Source organism: Acomys minous, assembly GCF_964271855.1.
Source record: "Acomys minous genome assembly, chromosome: 20".
In the NCBI taxonomy this organism is placed as follows: Eukaryota; Metazoa; Chordata; class Mammalia; order Rodentia; family Muridae; genus Acomys; species Acomys minous.
In genome coordinates this window covers 1,096,219-1,115,059 of record NC_140502.1, presented here as the reverse complement: position 1 = coordinate 1,115,059, position 18,841 = coordinate 1,096,219, and the positions used below count along the sequence as shown (strand labels likewise).

At 36.4% G+C, this 18,841-nt stretch overlaps 1 pseudogene across 1 annotated transcript; it reads left to right on the top strand.

The window, feature by feature from the left end:
- The first annotated feature begins 722 nt into the window (after positions 1–722).
- Positions 723–18,342, top strand: LOC311590824 (vomeronasal type-2 receptor 116-like; annotated as a pseudogene). Its single transcript has 4 exons — positions 723–752; positions 12,323–13,135; positions 14,493–14,616; positions 17,449–18,342. The product of its transcript is annotated as a vomeronasal type-2 receptor 116-like (transcript).
- The last annotated feature ends 499 nt before the right edge of the window (positions 18,343–18,841 follow it).

Below are 18,841 nucleotides of genomic sequence, written 5' to 3'. Positions count from 1 at the left end.
TTTAATAATAATGAATATAATGAAAATAAAAATAAAAATAAATAATAATAACAGAAAAATCTGGGACTATAAATGAGAAATTTTATCATTTTAATATAAAGGACAAGATAAAATATTTATTTCCTAATATTGTGAGCATGCTGCTGGATGGATGTGTAATCAGAGCAGGCAACAGCAAGAAAAGCAACTATAGTCTCCATAAAATCATTTCATTGCACTAACACTTTGAGGCATCTTTTAGCAGCAAAAGCCACGCTGGTCTTGGTTTTCCCCCTAGACAGGTATTTTTTCTTTTTTATGTTCTCTACAGATAGAGATACTAGCACTTCAGTGTTGCTGTCATGCTTTTATAAACCTGGGTTTTTTTTTAACATTTTATTTTTTTCATTTATCAAAAATAGATTCTTTTCTCATACAATAAATCCTGATTAGTTTTCATCTCCCTCTATTTCTCCTGGTTCCCCACCACTTCCATGCCTCTCTGGACAACTCCTTTTCCTTTTCTTATTAGAAAAGAATGGGTTTCTGTGAGACAAAAACCATATATATAACCCTAACCCTAACCCTAACCCTAACAGGTCTCTTGGGACAATGTAGCTTTGATCTCAGAAACAGGTCACCTCTGCTGGCTCTATTTGGTCTCTGCTCTCTGTGTCCCAGGAGGAGCAGACAGATGAAGTCAGCATTAGAGAGTGCTTTCTGTTGCATGTTACTCACCGAACATGGGCCTCCTCAGGATGGAGGGCAAAAGGGTATGTGTCCTGCAAACAGCTCTGCTCTGCTGGCTCTGGTGTCTAACTGCTGTCTATGTCTTAGGTGGGTCTGGGAGGTGGAGTCAGTAGCAAGGAGGGCTCTAAAATGAGTGTTGCTCAGGCTATACACAAGCCTCCTTGTGATCTCTGTCCAATTTCTTTTTTCAAAAAGATTTATTTATTTGTTATTATGAATACAGTGCTCTGCACCTTAGGGCCAGAAAAATGCATCAGATCACATGATACATGGTTGTGAGCTACAATATGGTTGATAGGCATTGAACTCAGGACTTGTGGAAGAACAGCCAGTGCTCCTAACCTCTGAACCATCTCTCAGGTCTCTCTCCAATTTCTTCATGAAGGCACTTAGTACTATGAACTTTCCTTGTAGCATTGTTTTCATGATGTCCTATACATTTGTGTATGTTCTTCCTTTATTTTCATATAATTTTAGAAGTTTTTAATTTCTTTATTTTTTCTTTTCCTTGGAGACAATTCTCCTCCTTTAAGTCATGGAGCCAGGTGCAGTTCAGTTTCCACAAGTGTGTAGTCTTTTCTTTATTTCTGTTTTGAGGTCTACCATTAATCCATGGTGATTTTAAAAGAAGAATGGGTTAATTCCATTTTCTTGTATTAGTTATAGTTTGTATTTTGACTGACTATATGGTTGATTTTGGAGAAGATTTTGTGTGGTGCTGAGAACAATGTATTCTCTTTTGTGTTTGGGTAAAATGTTCTGTAGACATTTACTAGGACCATTTGATTCATGACCTCTGATAGTTTTAACATTTCTCTATTTAGTTTTTGTTTTTCTTTAAGATTTATTTATTATTTATACAGTATTCTGGCTGTATGTGTGTCTTCCTTCCAGAAGAGAGGACCAGACCTCATTATAAATGGTTCTGAGCCACTATGTGGTTGCTGGGAACTGAACTTAGGACCTTTGGAAGGACAGACAGTGCTCCTACCCTCTTAGTCATCTCTCTACCCCCATAATTTTCTATTTCATAAATATGCCTATTGGTATAAATTGGATGTTGAAGTCTCCCACTATTGATGTGTGGGGATCAGTGTGTGATTTAAACTTTAATTATATTTCTTTTTTCACCTGAGGGTATGCTTTTATTTGGGGCATAGATGTTCAGGATTAGGATTCTCTCTTGGTAATTTTTTCCTTTTATGAGAATGAAGTGTCCTTTCCCATATTTTTTTTTGTAATTTGGGTTGGATGTCTACTTTATTGGGTATCAGCATGGCAATTTACCTTGCTACTTGCATTTGTTTTTTTGGAAAACCTTCTCCTATCTCCTTACTTGGATGTAATGTTTATCTTTGTTAATGACATATGTTTCTTGTATGCATCAGAATGACAGATCCTGTTTAAATATACATTTGTTATCCTGTGTCTTTTTTATTGGACCCTTGTGTCCATTGATGTTGACAAATTTTACTGTCCAATGGTTGTTAGTTTTTTTTTTACTGTGGTGTTGATGGTTATAGTATGTTTATGTGCTTGTCTTCTTTTGGTTTTGCTGTTATGAAGTTATTTCTATCCTCTGTTTTCTTGGATCAAGTCGACTTTGTTGGGTTGGAGTTTTCCTTCTATTATCTTTTATATTACAAGTTTTTTACATAGATATTATTTAACGTTTGTTTTGTCATGGAATAGGTGATTTTATCCCTCTACCATGATTTAAAGCTTTGCTGGAAATAGTTGTCTGGGATGACATGTATAGTCTCTTAATTTTTGCATGAAATATTTTAGGCTTTTTCTGGCTTTCATAGTCTGTGTTGAGAAGTCAGGTTTGAGTCTGATAGGTCTGCCTTTAGATGCCACTTGGTCTTTTTCCTTTGCCAACTTGAATATTTTCTCTTTGTTATCTAGATTTAATATTTTGGTTATTATGTGACAATGGGAATTTCTTTTCTGGTCTAGTATACTTTGTCTTTTGTAAGCTTCGTGTATGTTTAAGGATATCTCTTTCTTTAAGTTGGGTAAATTTTCTTCTATGGTTTCCTTGAAAAATTTTCTGGTCCTTGGTGTCTAGAATCTTTCTTCTATTCCAATTATTCATAGATTTCATCTTTTGATGCTGTCCTTTATTTCTTGGAGGTCTCCATGTAAGGATTTTTTTCTATTTAATATTTTCTTTGTCAGATGTATCACTTATTCAGTTGTATCTTCCATGCCTGAGATTCTCTCCTCCATCTCTTTTATTCTGCTGTTCATGCTTACCTCTGTGACTCCTGTTCTCTTCTTAAAACTTCCATCTCCAGGATTTTCAGATATGTGTTTTCTTTATTGATTCTATTTCCATTTTCATGTCTTGAGCCATTTTATTCCTTTCTTTCACCTGTTTGATTGTATTTTCCTGTAGGTCTTTGATGACCTCTATTTATTTGATTGTATTTTCTTGTATTTCTTTGAGACTTTTATTCATTTATTTTTTTAATGCCTCTAATAACTTCATAATCATAGATTTAAGGTCATTTTCCTGTGTTTCAGCTGCATTAGGATATCCAGGGTTTTTTGTTTTTGTTTTGTTTTTGTTCTGATCAAGCCATATTGACCTGGTTTTTGTTGATTGTGTTCCTACACTAGCCTTAGCCATCTGGTTGTCCATGGCATTAGCTGTGTGTTCCCAGAACCTGCTGTGTTTCTCAGGCTTTCATGCTTCATTGATGGTCTGCTGGTCTCAAGATAGGCAGTAGAACCATCATATGTGTGTTGGGAATCATATTCTACTATTGTTGGATACCAGCCAGTGCTCCTAACTACTAAGTCATCTCTCTTGCTCCTCTAGAAGATCATTGATAAGAAGGAGAACCAGTTATTCTCAAGTTATTCTATAATTAGAGAACTTTTTCCAAACCTAGCATTACAGTAATAACAAAGCAAGAAAGAAAAACAGTAAAGAAGAAAATTATAGATTTGATTGTATAAGGGACATAGGCAAATAATTAAAATAAAACATTTTTAATGTATTTTAGAAATATAGTCACTTATAATTGGACACTAGCCCAAGAGGCATGTCCCATGAGTCTTCACTTACCAGGAAATTAGGATAGATGTGAAGACATAATATTGGTACTCTAGTTGAGAGAAGTATAGGAAAATGAGGAAATAGAAGGATCCAGAGTGTCCTAGAAACCTACAAGAAGAACATTATGATGGTTAGATCTGGGACCGGGGGTCCTCCTCAAACTATGGTACCAGCCAAGGACAATACGAGCAGTAAACTTCAAACCTCTACCTATATCTAGCCAATGGAAAGGACATTCTCCACAGTTGAATTGAGAGTGGGGACTGACTTTCAAACAAACTCTGGTCCTAAATATTTGACCATGTCCCCTGGTTGGGGAGGCCTGGTGGCACTCAGAGGATGGATAGCAGGCTATCTAGAAGAGACTTGATAGCCTATGAGCATATACGGGGGGAGGAAGTCCCCCTCAGTCACAGACATAGGGGAGTGGAATAGGGTGAAAATAGGAAGGAGGGAGGAACAGGAGAATACAAGTGATGCATTCCCACGCACACTCAGATGTGACATAACCAGCAGGAGGGGATCTGTTGGAAGCCCAGGTAAGTACTATAAGCCAGAGGGCAGTATATCCTCTCTTGATCAGGAATCAACCTAGGACCCATGGCCTGGATGGATCATGCAAAATCCTAGCCAACCATTACAAGCCAGCAGGGGGTCCAGTACTGTAAGATACAATGAGCTTTGGTCCCCCAAAACCCAGTGGCTGATGGCAGAGTTTTCAAAGCCCAGACAAAGGCAGGATAATCTACACTTAATCTACACTTTATCTACACTACCTCGAACAGATTCTTAGGGTATAGAGCACCAGCACCAGTCTCTTCTGAACCAGTGGGGAATCCAGGGTGTGGAGTAACATCCCCTCGAGGTGCAATCAGGTCACCTGGCTGATCCAGCGAAGGAAAAAAGAAACTACATCTCAATGTCAGCGACATCAAGATGACTAAAGTCCAGTGTAAAAACATAAACAACAAAACCCAAAACAATATGGCATCTCCAGATAATAGCTATCCCAAAGAAATCAACCCTGGCAACTCAAACACAACGGAAACACAAGAAAATAACCACAAATCCTTAGTAATGAAGATGATAATGGAGAAAATGAATAAAATACATAAACAAATGCAGGAAGATGCAGCCAAACAGATTGAAGACATTAAAGAGACTTATAGAGAGGCACTGGATGAAGTTCAGGAAAATACAAACAATCAGATGAAGGAAATCAATAAAACCGTTCAAGATCTGAAGATGATAATGGAAGCAATCATAAAAGCACAGACAGAAGAAAGCCAGGAACAAGAGAACTTTGAAAATAAAGCAAGCAACATAGAGGCAAGCTTCTCTAAGAGAATTCAAGAGATGGAGTAATGAATCTTGGACTAGAAGATTCAATCATAGAACTTGAAACAGCTATCAAAGAAAAGCCATATCCCTCATAAAGCTTTTAAATCAACTGAGAAAATCTCATATGCACTCACAGAGGCTTAAGCTGAAATCACAGGTCCTACATGGTCTGAATCAGATCACTTGTATATGTAGCATAGCTTTCAAGTTAGTATGGGTTAAAATACCTGTGTGTGTGTGTGAATGTGTGTGCATCTGATTCTTGTGCCTTCTCTTGGGTATTTTTCCTTCTGTTATTTTGCCTTGCCCATCTTTGATGTGATGTGTTTTGTTTTATGTTTTTATCCTAAATTTTGTTAAAAATAACTGTGAGAAAATATAAATAAAAGTTTTTGTTAGCTTTAAATAGATAGTAACACATACTTCTGTATTAAAAAGAATTCATTCATCTTATGCATGTGAGTGAACAGAGTTTAGAATACATAAGCAAATCCTCTAGAACTGAATTTATAAATGGTTATAGGCTCTATATGAATGCTTGGGATAGAACCCTAGATCTAAGAGTCTCTGCTCTTAATTTACTGGGTCATTACTCCATGCCTAGTAGTGCATATTTCCTCACATACAGAATTACATTTTTAACTTTTATTTTATCTAATTTAGCAGAACTTAAAATTATGTTAGTTTGGAGATAAAAATACGAGACAATAGTCAGGAAGAGTGTCCCTCATCCTGATGAGAATGGATAGATAATAATGACAAAATAAATTAATGAAAATAGGGGAGTTGTGAAAATTCCCTTCAATGCTTGTACGGTGAGTTGAACCTGAGGGCTCCAGTGTGGTAAACAGGATACAGCTACTTCATTTGGCAAATGTAGGCATTTGCTATATCAAACCTCTCATGAAATATGTATGTATGTAGGTATGCATGCCATGTACTCACTTGTCTGCCATGTTTATTTTGGAATATACAAGATATGATATCAAATGTAATGCCTTTTAACTGATGGGCAAATTAGTAAGACATATCATCCAAATTTGTGTGATTTTACCTTTGTATGTACATAGTAATTTTGCTATTTGCAATGCATTCTTAGAATTTTGAAAAATTAATTAAATATCTTATATCTTAAATATACTCAATGTTATTTTTAATTAAATAATGGGAATGCTTATATAGATGCATAAATATTTGCTTCTATTTAATTTGTAAAAGACTGAAATAAAAAATCAAAGATACAACTAGACAAATACAATTATTGGGTCCATATTTTTCTAGACTTATTTGAATTCAGATGAAAAGCACATGGTGGTCTCTCTATAAATAATGAGGTTGTGCTCAACCTGGAAAAATAGTATCACTCTCTGCAATTGTGGTCATCATGTTAAGCTACACAATAAAACTTGGGAAATTCAGAGATTTCATAGACGATAGTTTCAAAAATCTATGTGTATAAGTATCTGTTGGTGTGCATGTGTGTCACATGCATTTTTACACAAGTAATGTAGGACAACTATTATTTCAGAACTGCAAAGGCCTAGAGGAATTAAGGAAGGAGTATCGAGTGAAGGAAATGGGAAGAAAATATCATCATCACACTGGCAATGCAGATTCTAGAGTGTAACCAAGCATAGATTATTCAAATAATCAAGAAAATGATATAGGAAGAATTTACAATTAAACCCATGATTGTTTCCCAGTTCTTATTCACTATGAAGATATTCAGCATAAGAATTCCTTACAGGCATTACTTGAATATAAAAAAAACAAATGTTTCAATGTTGAAAATCAAAGATGAAGTTCAAGAAAGGGGTCACCAAAGGTTATTGATCTGTGAGAACTGAGAATCTAGGGTGGAGATCATATAATAGAACTCAAATATTTAACTTAGTTTCTTATTAATAACGTAGGTGTTAATGGAATGATACATCTTATTTAATAGTTGAAATGATACAAAAATGTCTAGAATTTTCTCTAGATCCTGTTTAACATTTAAAAATCAATATTTAACCTGCAAATTATCTGCCATTTTGTGAGTAGGTGGATGATTTTGGATATAGCATGACTCACAGTGTGTCACTCCTGAATCAATAACTTGTGTTTCACCGTGAATCATCTAAAAAAATCTAGTGACATAGTTTTTAAGTATTCACACAAACATATATCTCATATAGTTCTGAGACCAAATTTTTATAAATGTGCCTCTGCCTAGGAATCTTACTGCTGCAAACATGAATGACCTCATGGAACCAGAGACAGAACTATTGTGATATATATTTATCAGCTCATGTTTATCACATGGACTGTGGACCTCAGATGACAAGCCCCAGGGAAGATTCCTTCCAGAACAAGAAAGGGCCTTGGGGAGAAAAAGAATCATGAATGTGCAAGCAGATTTTCCATTGGCCAGAAATATAAGAGGGTAGGAACACAAGGATGCCCATCTGATAGGCTGATATGCATGACACTTCTCAGCACATAATACACAGGTTTACAGTAGGACAAAGATGTTCACTTTGACTTTGTGATAGTTGCTTCTGAACATTGTACTTCCAATGGCCAGTTCCATTCCTTCCTGGTGCTTTTGGAGAATGAGACGGAATGAGAAAAAAAGGATGGAAAGTTTATGACAGCTTGTATCTTCACCTTTTATTCAGTGCAAGGGCAAGTGAAAAAAAACTATTTTAGCAACATTCTGAATACGCTGTAAGTGCTTTTGTATTTTTTCATATAGATTTCATAACAAGTATTTCAGGAGAGGTGTGAAGATGAGACACAGAACAATGCTTTGAATGCTGTCTTGTTCTTCCAATGTGTTCACCATTAAACATCCCTGAATTCTGTTATAAACTCAATGCTATTTTATGACTTTAAATTGGTAAACAGAGTATTTTATGTTTCTTCCAGTTAGCCTCCTGATTTCAAGGCTAGACACTGAGTGAACACAAGAATCTTTACCATGATCCTCAGGTTAGCCCTCCTGTTGACAGTTTCCAAAGCACAATATTCAGTGCTTTATTATAAAAAATTATCCCATACCATTTCAATAAATTTCACTCTGAGAAGGTACAATTAACTAACCATAGAGTATATTGATAACTTTTCTGTCAGTGTGTAGCTACCAGTACATGTGCTGGGGCCTCCAATGTTTGGACTATACCTAGGTACAGAGAGCTTTCACACAGATGTTCAGTTACTCTCTGAAATCCTCTGGATGTGGTAACACTATGACTTCTGAACCTGCATGAAGAGTGTAAGTAGGATTTCTGTCTAATGTGAATTTAGACTAGCCCTTATATCTCCATCATAACTACTGACTTTTATGTATTACATATCCCTGTTCTTTACATAAAGAAGGAACTTAAAGAAGGAATGCTTAAACTTTATATTTTAAGCTTGAAAAGTTAGGCTATCACTACTAGTTGTGACAATTTACTTTCCTTGTCACTAGACTGAATTGCATTTGTAGCATGTCTAGTTGACAGTGGCTGAAAATTGGATTAGAGGAGTTTCCCAGCAGCTCATGTCTTATTTATTTAAAAATTATATGTCTTCTTTTTATGTCTAAGTTACTTATTTTCTGACACTTTTATCACACTTGCCACTTATGTTTCTATTTCATTAATTTACTAAGTACCATTGCATATTTTGCCATGTGGTTACTGTACACATTTTGGATTTATGGGTTTCTGTTAGTTCTTTTCAAGCACAGAACTTTATACTACTAGTCTACTCTGATAGCTGCAGTAAGTGGTGTTTCTTATGTTTAGCATGCATGAGCTAGTATTTGAGTCACACAAATTCTAGTCTCAAATTCATATCATGTGGCACTGAAATTTTCAATAACAATTTTGTGTGTGGTAATAAAGGTTATTCTAAAAGAGGCTACTTTGTAGACAGTGATAACACAAAGGAACAGTTTCTAAGTGGAAAACTAACTATATTTAAATCTGAATGAATCATTAACAATGAATGATTATGTCTGATGTTTGTCAGATGATAGGAAATTACTAGGAAAAGTCAGAAGAGATTATTCTTCCCATAAAGACAAACAAAAAAGATCTTATATCCCAAATTAATATTTGCCTCTTTTTATTAAAAGTATATCAGAAAGAATTATCATATGCTTTTCTCTTTATATTCTATTTTGCAAACATGTAATGTTGGCACAAAGAAATCTTTCTGTAATTTTCAGATGTATGTAATTCTCAGTAGGATGCTAGTGTTCTGATAGTGTATCTGGAAGTATGGTCAAAATATGTTTTTGATAAGATAAACTATATTGCACTGTTTGTCAAATGTGAATCACATATGCTTTTTTAGAAATAAAGTAAGTGAATGATCCTGGGATGTTTGTGCCTACACTTAATCTGTGCATGCATGTATGGAGAAGGTTTATGCTTGTGGATTTGAAGATGTAGGCTAGAGCAAAACCTCATTCAAAGCCATGGGATCAGTTACATTACTATGGCATAAATGAGCATTGCTAATATTTACTGACAGGGATTCATACACACATATATCTTTTTAATTAATATATTTATTCATTTATTTTGCCTCCAATCATAGCTCCCTACCTCCTCTACTCTTGGACCCATTCTCCCTCCCTCCACTTTATATCAATCACTGTTCTTCAGAGCAGGGCACTGCACTACCAACCCATTCCAATTAATCAATCACATCATGACTGAATGTGTCCTCTTCCCCTGTGGCCTGACAATGAAGCTCCACCAGGGGAAAGAGTTAGAAAACAAGCAACAGAGTTCAGGTCAGATGCAGCCCAGATTACTCATACCAGGGGACTTACATGAAGCCTGAGCTGCCCGTTTGCTACATCTGTTTATGGGTCCTAGGTCCAGTCTATTCATGGATCTTGGTTGGTGAGTCAGTCTCCACAAGACATTTTGCTTCCCTCATGAGTTGACACTTTTGTTTTTCTTGTGGAGCTCATGTCACTCCTTGGTTCTTTTATCCTTACCCTCCCTTGCTTTTCCACAAGACTCCCAACACTTTGGCCAGCATTTAACTGTGATTCTCAGCATCTGTTCTGATTCACTGATGGCTGGAGCCCCTCAGGGGACAGCTATGCCAAGCTCCTGTTTGCAAGCATAGCACAGTATCAGTAATAGTGTCAGACGTTGGCTCTATCCTGTGTGGTAATTCTCAGTGTTGGGCAGGCATTGGATGGACATTCCCTCAATCTCTGCTCCATATTTATCACTGCACATCTTGTAGGGAGGGTAAAATTTCCATCAAAGTTATTGTGGGTAGATTGTGGTCCTCTTCCCTCAACTCGGAGTTCTATCTATTTAGAGGATGTCCTCTAAGTCCCATGACCCTCTACTAGAAATCTCAGCTGGAATCACCCTCCATGTTATCCCAGAACCTACCCTGTCTTAGTTCTCCATCTTGACAGACAGATGTCTACACCCACTTTCTCTGTTCCCTTGAGGCCCTCTGTCCTCCTGCAACAGCTGCCCCAAGTCTGACATCTACCTTGACTTCTCTCTGTGCTCCATCTCCTACCTTGAACCCTATCTTCAACTTTTTTGGCTGTCTATTCCATTTCTGCTTCTGAGTGAGAATTAAGCATTCTCTCTTTGCTCCTCTTTCTTACTTATTTTCTTTGGGTCTGTGAATTCTAGTAAGTTTATCCTATACTATATGGCTAAATTAGTACATATCATGTGTGTCTTTCTTGGTCGGACTACCAAACTCTGGATGATCTTTTTTAGTTACTAACTTGTAAATTTTGTGATTTTCTTGGTTTTAGTATCTAAGTAGTATTTCATTGTATAAATGTTGCACAGTTTTATTATCCATTATTTTTTGGTTAATGGCTATATATATATAGTTTTTGGTCTCTGGATGTTAAGAACAAAGCTGCTATGAACATAGTTGAGCAAGTGTCCTTGGGTTTATCCCCAGGTATTATACTGCTGGGCATTGGGTTTTCTGTGAAATGGACCAGTTGATTTCAAAAGACAAACATACATCTTTTTAAAAGTGCATCTGTCATGTGTGAAGTTATTAAAAAGATGTTCTGCCTTCAAAAATAATCTACAGGATTATGAAACGATATGAAGATGAATATGTGGGAATATGTTTAATACATGGCCACTAATTAGAATCATTTTTATACAGGAGCCAAATGTGGCCCAAGAAACACTCTGTCCATTCATTCATCAGTTGTTCACTCACTACCTCAGCCAATTCAGTTAATTTCATAAGGAAATATGAGAAACTCAGGGATTCACACATGATGTGTATTTTTGACATTTCTGAATAATTAAAAATGAATACATGGTCAGATTTGAAGTTTGAACAAAGTGTTGCCTTATCTTTACCTTCTGAACAAGCACTTAACAACCACAGTTGAATAATGCCTTCTCTGGAAAATGCTTATTTTGGTGAGATGAACTCACATAAACATGTATAGATTTTCCAACATTCCAGATTCTTATGTCATCCTAACCTCATTACAATGGATGTTTGCTTCAAACTTTAGGGGTGGGGGACAATTTAATCAAGCACTGCATAGCCATTGTATTGATTTCAAATGATCCTGCGTAGACCTTTGTCTATAATAAATATTTTACCCTTTTATAAAACAGATGATGAAAACCAAAAGTTTGCTCTGGCCTTGGCTTTCTCAATGGATGAAGTCTACAGAAACCTTGATCTTCTATCAAATTCATCTTTAATATTTAAATTACCACTATGTGTAAGCATGGCAGAATTATACAGTCTCATTGGTTTTTCTCAAGAAAGTCATTTTATTTTTCCTAATTATGGGTGTGGCCATGAGATAACATGTATAATAGTGTTTACAGGACCAAACTGAAATACATTTGTGATATTTCACACATTTTTTCCCAGCGTCAAATATCATAAGGTGAGATTTTGAGGCATGAAAATTAATGAAATTTTGTCTCTGTTGGTGGCATTAACAAGGTGTTAAGAAGGGTATAAGTAGGAGACTGGTCTTACTGGCCTTATGTCAATAGATGCAGTTAAATTGCTTTATTCAGAGACTTGATGTGGGTCCTATATTTATTTGTATGAAATAGGGATAAGGAGAGAAGTAACAGATAAGGGGGATTTATAGAACTATTACAGATAGGAATATGTTTACATGTTCTTAGAAGTGCATCCTACCTCAAGCTGCTCCTTGTGTCCTAGGTACTTCAGCTTACTTATGGCACTTTTCATCCTGTCCTGAGTGACCATGTACAATTTCCCTATCTGCATCAGTTGGCCCATGAGAATGTATCTCTTGCCTTGGCCATGGTCTCCTTTTTACTTTACTTCAGCTGGAACTGGGTGGGTCTAGCCATCTCAGTCAATGATCAAGGCATCCAATTTCTCTCATATTTGAGAAGAGAGATGGAAAAAAATACAATCTGCTTTGCTTTCGTGAGTGTAATCTCTGTCAATATGCAGTTGTACATGTCAAGAGCTGAAGTGTATTACAACCAAATCATGACATCATCCACAAATGTTGTTATAATTTATGGCAACGCAGACAGTACTCTAGCTTTGAGTTTTAGAAGTTGGGAATCTGAAGGGATACAGAGAATATGGATCACCACATCTCAGTGGGATGTTACAACAGGAATGGGAGACTCCACACTTGACTCCTTCCATGGGATTCTTGCTTTTGCCCACTACCATGGCAAGATTTCTGGTTTCAAAAATTTTGTGCAGACATTGAACCCTCTCAAATACTCAGATAAATATCTGGCAAGCCAAGAGTGGAGATTCTTTAACTGTGAAATCTCAGCATCTAACTGTAAGACAATGAAAAACTGTTCATTCAATGCCTCATTGGAATGGCTAACGGTAGAGACTTTTGACATGGCCTTTAGTGATAGCAGTTATGACATATACAATGCTGTGTATGCTGTGGCCCATTCCCTTCATGAGATGCCTCTTCAACAGGTAGACAATCAGCCAATTGACAGTGTGAAAGAAAATGATTATCTCTGCTTGAAGGTAGTATTTTCTCTTGAATGATTATTGTGTAATTAATATCATAGTTAGGAGTCTCTCAGATGTCCAAATTGAGTGGAATGGACTAGGAAATGTTCACACAAAAAACTAGGTTTCTTAACTGCTTTATCCTGACAAAGTAAGTCTAGAGATTAGTATATATCTCCAATATAAAGGCAGTGGAGTGGGAGACACTATTAAAGAAAATCAGTGATTTAGTAATAGAGTACCTCAATATAAGCACACTTGTTCTAATATTGTAGGCATAATTGGACATTACTCATTAATGCTATATATGAGGAGAAGATGAGTGTTTGTTCATTAACTGTAAAACTTGAGGTAATAAGTGCTAGGATGCATTTCTCAAGTTTTATCAATTGATCTGTCTAAACATTAATCTCTGGGGACATTCTTCATAGGATGAGAGGAATTATACAGAAAATACTGCTGTGAATTATTTCAGTACATATATGTATGTTCATGTGCTTGAATGTATGTTTCTCACTGTACATTTGTATACACACACATGCACACACACATATATACATATATAAATTCACACATATACATATGTGTGTGTGTGTGTGTGTATGCATGTGTGTGTGTTTTTGGCCAACTGATTCTGTGTGTCTGTCTGTAGCAGTTAGCATAAATTTGCATGTATGTCAGTGCCTCTCTGTTTTTTTTCATTTTTGTGTATTTTCTGAGGGTATATGTCAGTGCATGTGTCTGTGTGTTTGTGTGTTTCTCACTCTAGGTTTTGTGTGTTTATGTGTATGGAATTGCACATATCTATATCTGTGTTGCTGTGTGTGTGTATGTGTGTATGTCTGTGTGTCTGTCTTTCTGTATTTGGATGTCGTGAGCACTAATCTGTCTTTGTGTCAATGCTTCTCTGTGTGGATATTTATATTCCATTGTGTCTTTTTGTGTTTATATGTCTGTGCATGCATGTGTGTGCCTATGTATGTGTTTTGTGCATTTCTGTTCCTGTGTGTTTGTTTGTGTCCATATGTTGATATCTCTGTTTGGCCATTATGTTGATGTCTGTGTAAGTAAATATATCTTGATGTATTATATGTGCATCTATGTATGGATGTAGGTCTCTGTATGCACATATTTGTGTGTTGTACATCTTTGTTTGATGTCTACATGTATGTCTTAGGTTTTTTTAGGTTCCTTTAATATAATGAAATTCAGGAAATATTATGATAAGTTAATATATCATTTCGCTTTCATCAAGATTTGCATCCAGATACCTTTACAAATTGCCTTATTGATATATTAACATGCTAATATTATATAGTTATGGCAGAAGTAGGTAAAACTCCTGATATTAGCATGTATATTACTTTCTCAGATGCTACCCTCTGTATGCAGTGCTGATTGTGGTCCTGGATTCAGACAATTCAGGCAGGAGGGAATGTCAGCCTGCTGCTTTATTTGTATCCACTGCCCAGAAAATGAAATTTCTAATGGAACAAGTGAGTGTGTGCTGCTGTGGTAAAGCCTTCAAAATGGTAATCCTTGCCACATACACAAAAAAGAATGCTGAGGGAGTCTAAAAAGCAACTGCAAAAATAAAATATACAATTTCCTCTATTAGTCTTTATAGGAGTAAAAACATTAACAACACCTTATGCCTAGACATACATTTTGATCAATTGAAAATTTATGTCATATGACATTTTCCCAAAGAAACAATTTTCATAATCAAACTGCAGTGTGAGCAATTGTACACAAGATCTTTCCTTGTGATAAATCTCTATAACTACATGTAGGAAACATTCCAGTCATTAATCTTCCAAATATGCACATATTCTTTTTGAACATATGTATTTCTCCCTACATATGTCTATGCACACCATGTATGTTCATAGCACCATGCAGAAAAGATAGGGTAAAAGACTGCCTGGACTGGGTAATGGGGTGGGGAAACCATTTCTGTATCTTTAGAAAAATTAGCGTAGAGGTAAACAAAATACTACTTATAAAATTATCAGAAACTGATATGTAAGAGACAGAATTCATATAATATCTAGAAGCCCATTTTCAAGTGTCTGATGCCACTAATTTCTAGTAAAGTAGGGGTAAGTGTTGACATATAATCTACAAAATATAAGGGGTCTTATAAAAATATTTTATATACAGCACCCAATTGATAATTTCATGAAATAATAAATTAGAGTGCTTTTGTATTGACAACAATTAGTCACAACTATTAAAGTTTTATTGCCACCTACAGAGCCCCTTTAGTCAAGTGATTATATGTTTACACTTGGCTAAATGCAAATGGACAATGAATAGTTTTTCTCACCCTTTGCCTTCATACTCTGCAATGAAATGGAAAATTTTAAAACATACTTCTGGACAGTGAGATGGTTCAATATTTGAATCTTTTGCCAATAAGAACGATGACTGTACTTCATCCCCAGGAACCTTATAGCAAAAAAGTCAAACCACTCCTAGAAAATGTCTTCTGACATTTATGCATTCCAATATACCCCAAAAGTATTAAACAGATTGTAATAAAATTGCTTTAAACATAACAATAACAAGAATTAGGGGTAGTTACATCAATAATTACAAAAACTATTCATTATTTCTTTATTAATGTTATGTGTGAGTTGGGAGGGTATATGTTCTCAAGGGCAGATTCAGGTGAGAGGCAACTAATAACGTTGTAGTTATAGTTGCAGGCAGTTGTTAAACACCTCACATGGGTTCTGGGAACTGAACTCAGGTTTTCTGAAACAGTAGAACAGTCTCTTCATTGTTAAGTCTAGCTTTTCAAGTGAATTAACAAATTACAGTTGTCCAGAAATCTATTGTTTTACATAAAAAGATTTTTTTCCTTTTTAAAAATTATTTTTTAATTTATTCTTGTTACATCTCAATGGTTATCCCATCCCTTGTATCCTCCCATTCTTCCATCCCTCCCATTTTCCCCTTATTCCCCTCCCCTATGAGACTGTTCCTGAGGGGAATTTCCTCCCCCTGTATATGCTCATAGGGTATCAAGTCTCTTCTTGGTAACCTGCTGCCCTTTCTCTGAGTGCTACCAGGTCTCCCCCTCCAGGGGACATGTTCAAATGTGAGGCACCAGAGTACATGAGAAAGTCATATCCCACTTTCCACTCAACTGTCGAGAATGTTCTGACCATTGGCTAGATCTGGGTAGATTTTCAAAACTATAAGCAAACCATAAGTCTCTGAAATTATCAAGTGAATCGACACAATTCCTATCAAGTTTCCTGAGCATGCCATTTGGGAAAGCATGTTGTGAATGCGGTATGTTGCACTACACACAAAAAAGCTGGGCTACAACTCTTGCTTAATGGTACTTATTTCATTTTATTCATGCTGTTTATCAATACATATTTTATCCCTGAGTGTATTCAGAGTCTGTGTGTCATACAGATTGGAATTAGGGAAGTAAGAATGTGCAGGATGTTTCCCATGAAGATGGGATCAAGATGAAGGGCTTTGTAGTGCTCAGTTTGTAGAGGTATCTAACTTCAGTAGTCACCAAGTGCTTTTCATGAACTAGATGGAGGAGTTCTTCCTTATACTGCTAGATGAAAAAATGAATAAGGACATGTTAATTATTTTACAATTTTCAATCATTAATATGACATTTATATAAATTTTACTTCTCACACTCATATTCCTACTTCTTCCATATAAATCAAATTATTTCCAAATTTATGAGCTTACCTGTTTCTTTCATATGGAAAAGCACACACACACACACACACACACACACACACACACACACACACACACACACACACCTAACCCCCTTAATTCCTTTTACTATTCCTTTTATATTAATATGTTCAGGTTGGTCAATTGGAACAAGAAAAGCTATGACAGGTCTTGCCCAAGTAGAAGACTGTCTCCATCACTCTTAAAGACAGCATTAATTAAAATGTCAATGAACTTATGAGGTAATGAATGTATGGGGTTGGTGGTTTTAAAACACATTCAACCATTATGTGGTTAATTTTTGATTTTATGAATTAATCAGATAAGTCATCTCATGATAACATTCCAAATAATGTAAGAAATCCGTGCTTTATAAAAATATTGTAAATGTTCTCATCAACACAGTTAAATAGACAAATGATGGTTCAGTTTTCTTCTCAGAGGAGATAAGAATTAATAAGTATAAGCTTTGCTGTATAGCAATGTCCTTCAATTATATTATCAGCAATAAAATGGAGGTATTGCAAATCATCTTCAACAGACATATTAAAATGTCTTGTCCATAAACTGCTGAAGCTGCAGTACCAAATCTTTCACTTCTCATTCAGACATGGACCAGTGTGTGAAGTATCCAGAGGACCAGTACGCCAACACAGAGCAGAATCACTGCATCCACAAAGTTGTGATGTTTTTGACCTATGAAGACCCCTTAGGGATAGCTTTGGTCTTAATGGCCTTGTGCTTCTCTGCCTTCACAGCTCTGGTTCTTGGAGATTTTTGAAGCACAATGACACTGCCATTGTGAAAGCCAATAACCGTGCTCTCAGCTATATCTTACTCATGTCACTCATGTTCTGTTTCCTCTGCTCCTTGCTCTGCATTAGCCATCCAAACTCAGTCTCCTGCATCCTCCAGCAAATCACATTTGGAATTGTATTCACTGTGGCTATTTCCACTGTGTTGGCCAAAACAATCACAGTGGTTCTGGCTTTCAAAGTTACAGCTCCTGCAAGAAGGATGAGGTACATTCTGGTTTCAGGAACACTTAACTACATCATTCCTCTCTCTACACTTTTCCAAATTATTCTTTGTTCAGTTTGGCTAAGAGCTTCTCCTCCCTCTGTTGATACTGATGTACACTCTGAGCATGGCCACATCATCATTGTCTGTCATAAGGGTTCAGTTATAGCGTTTTACTGTGTCCTAGGATACTTAGGCTGCCTGGCCCTGGGAAGCTTAACTGTGGCTTTTTGGTCAGGAACCTGCCTGACCCATTCAATGAAGCCAAGTTCTTGACACTCAGCATGCTGGTGTTTTGCACTGTGTGGATCAATTTCCTGCCTGTCTACCATAGCACCAAGGGCAAGGTCATGGTGGCTGTGGAGATATTTTCCATCTTGTCTTCCAGTGCTGGGATACTGGGGTGCATCTTTGTTCCCAAGTGCTACATAATTGTATTCAAGCCACACACAAATTCTCTTCCAAAGATCAGGGAGAAATAATATTCCTAAAGAGATATCTCACCAATGCTTTTTTGAAATTAATTTATTGATTCACTTTACATTCTGGTTTAAACCCAATATCTTGTCTCCTTCCAATCCCACCCTTCCTCCCTCTCTCCTATCACTTCTCTCCTATTCCTCAGATAAGTGAAGATCCCCCAGTTCACCAAGTTGCATCAGGACTGAACATGTCTTTTTCACCTATGGCATAGGAAGACAGTTCCACTAAGAGGAAGTGATCTAAAGCCTGGCAACAGAGTCCATGTCAGGGACAGTTCTCAGCCCTCTAATTAGAAGACCTATACAAAACACGTGTTTTCCATAATCTACATAGTCCATGGTTGTTGCTTCAGTCTCACTAAGCCCCTCTGGGCCCTGGTTAGCTGTTTTTCTTGATCTTCTATTGGAGCTCCTATAACTTGAAGGCCCTTTTATTTTTCACTTCACTGTTCTACAAGATTCTTTATGTACCACTCCATGTTTGGCTGTGCGTATAAGC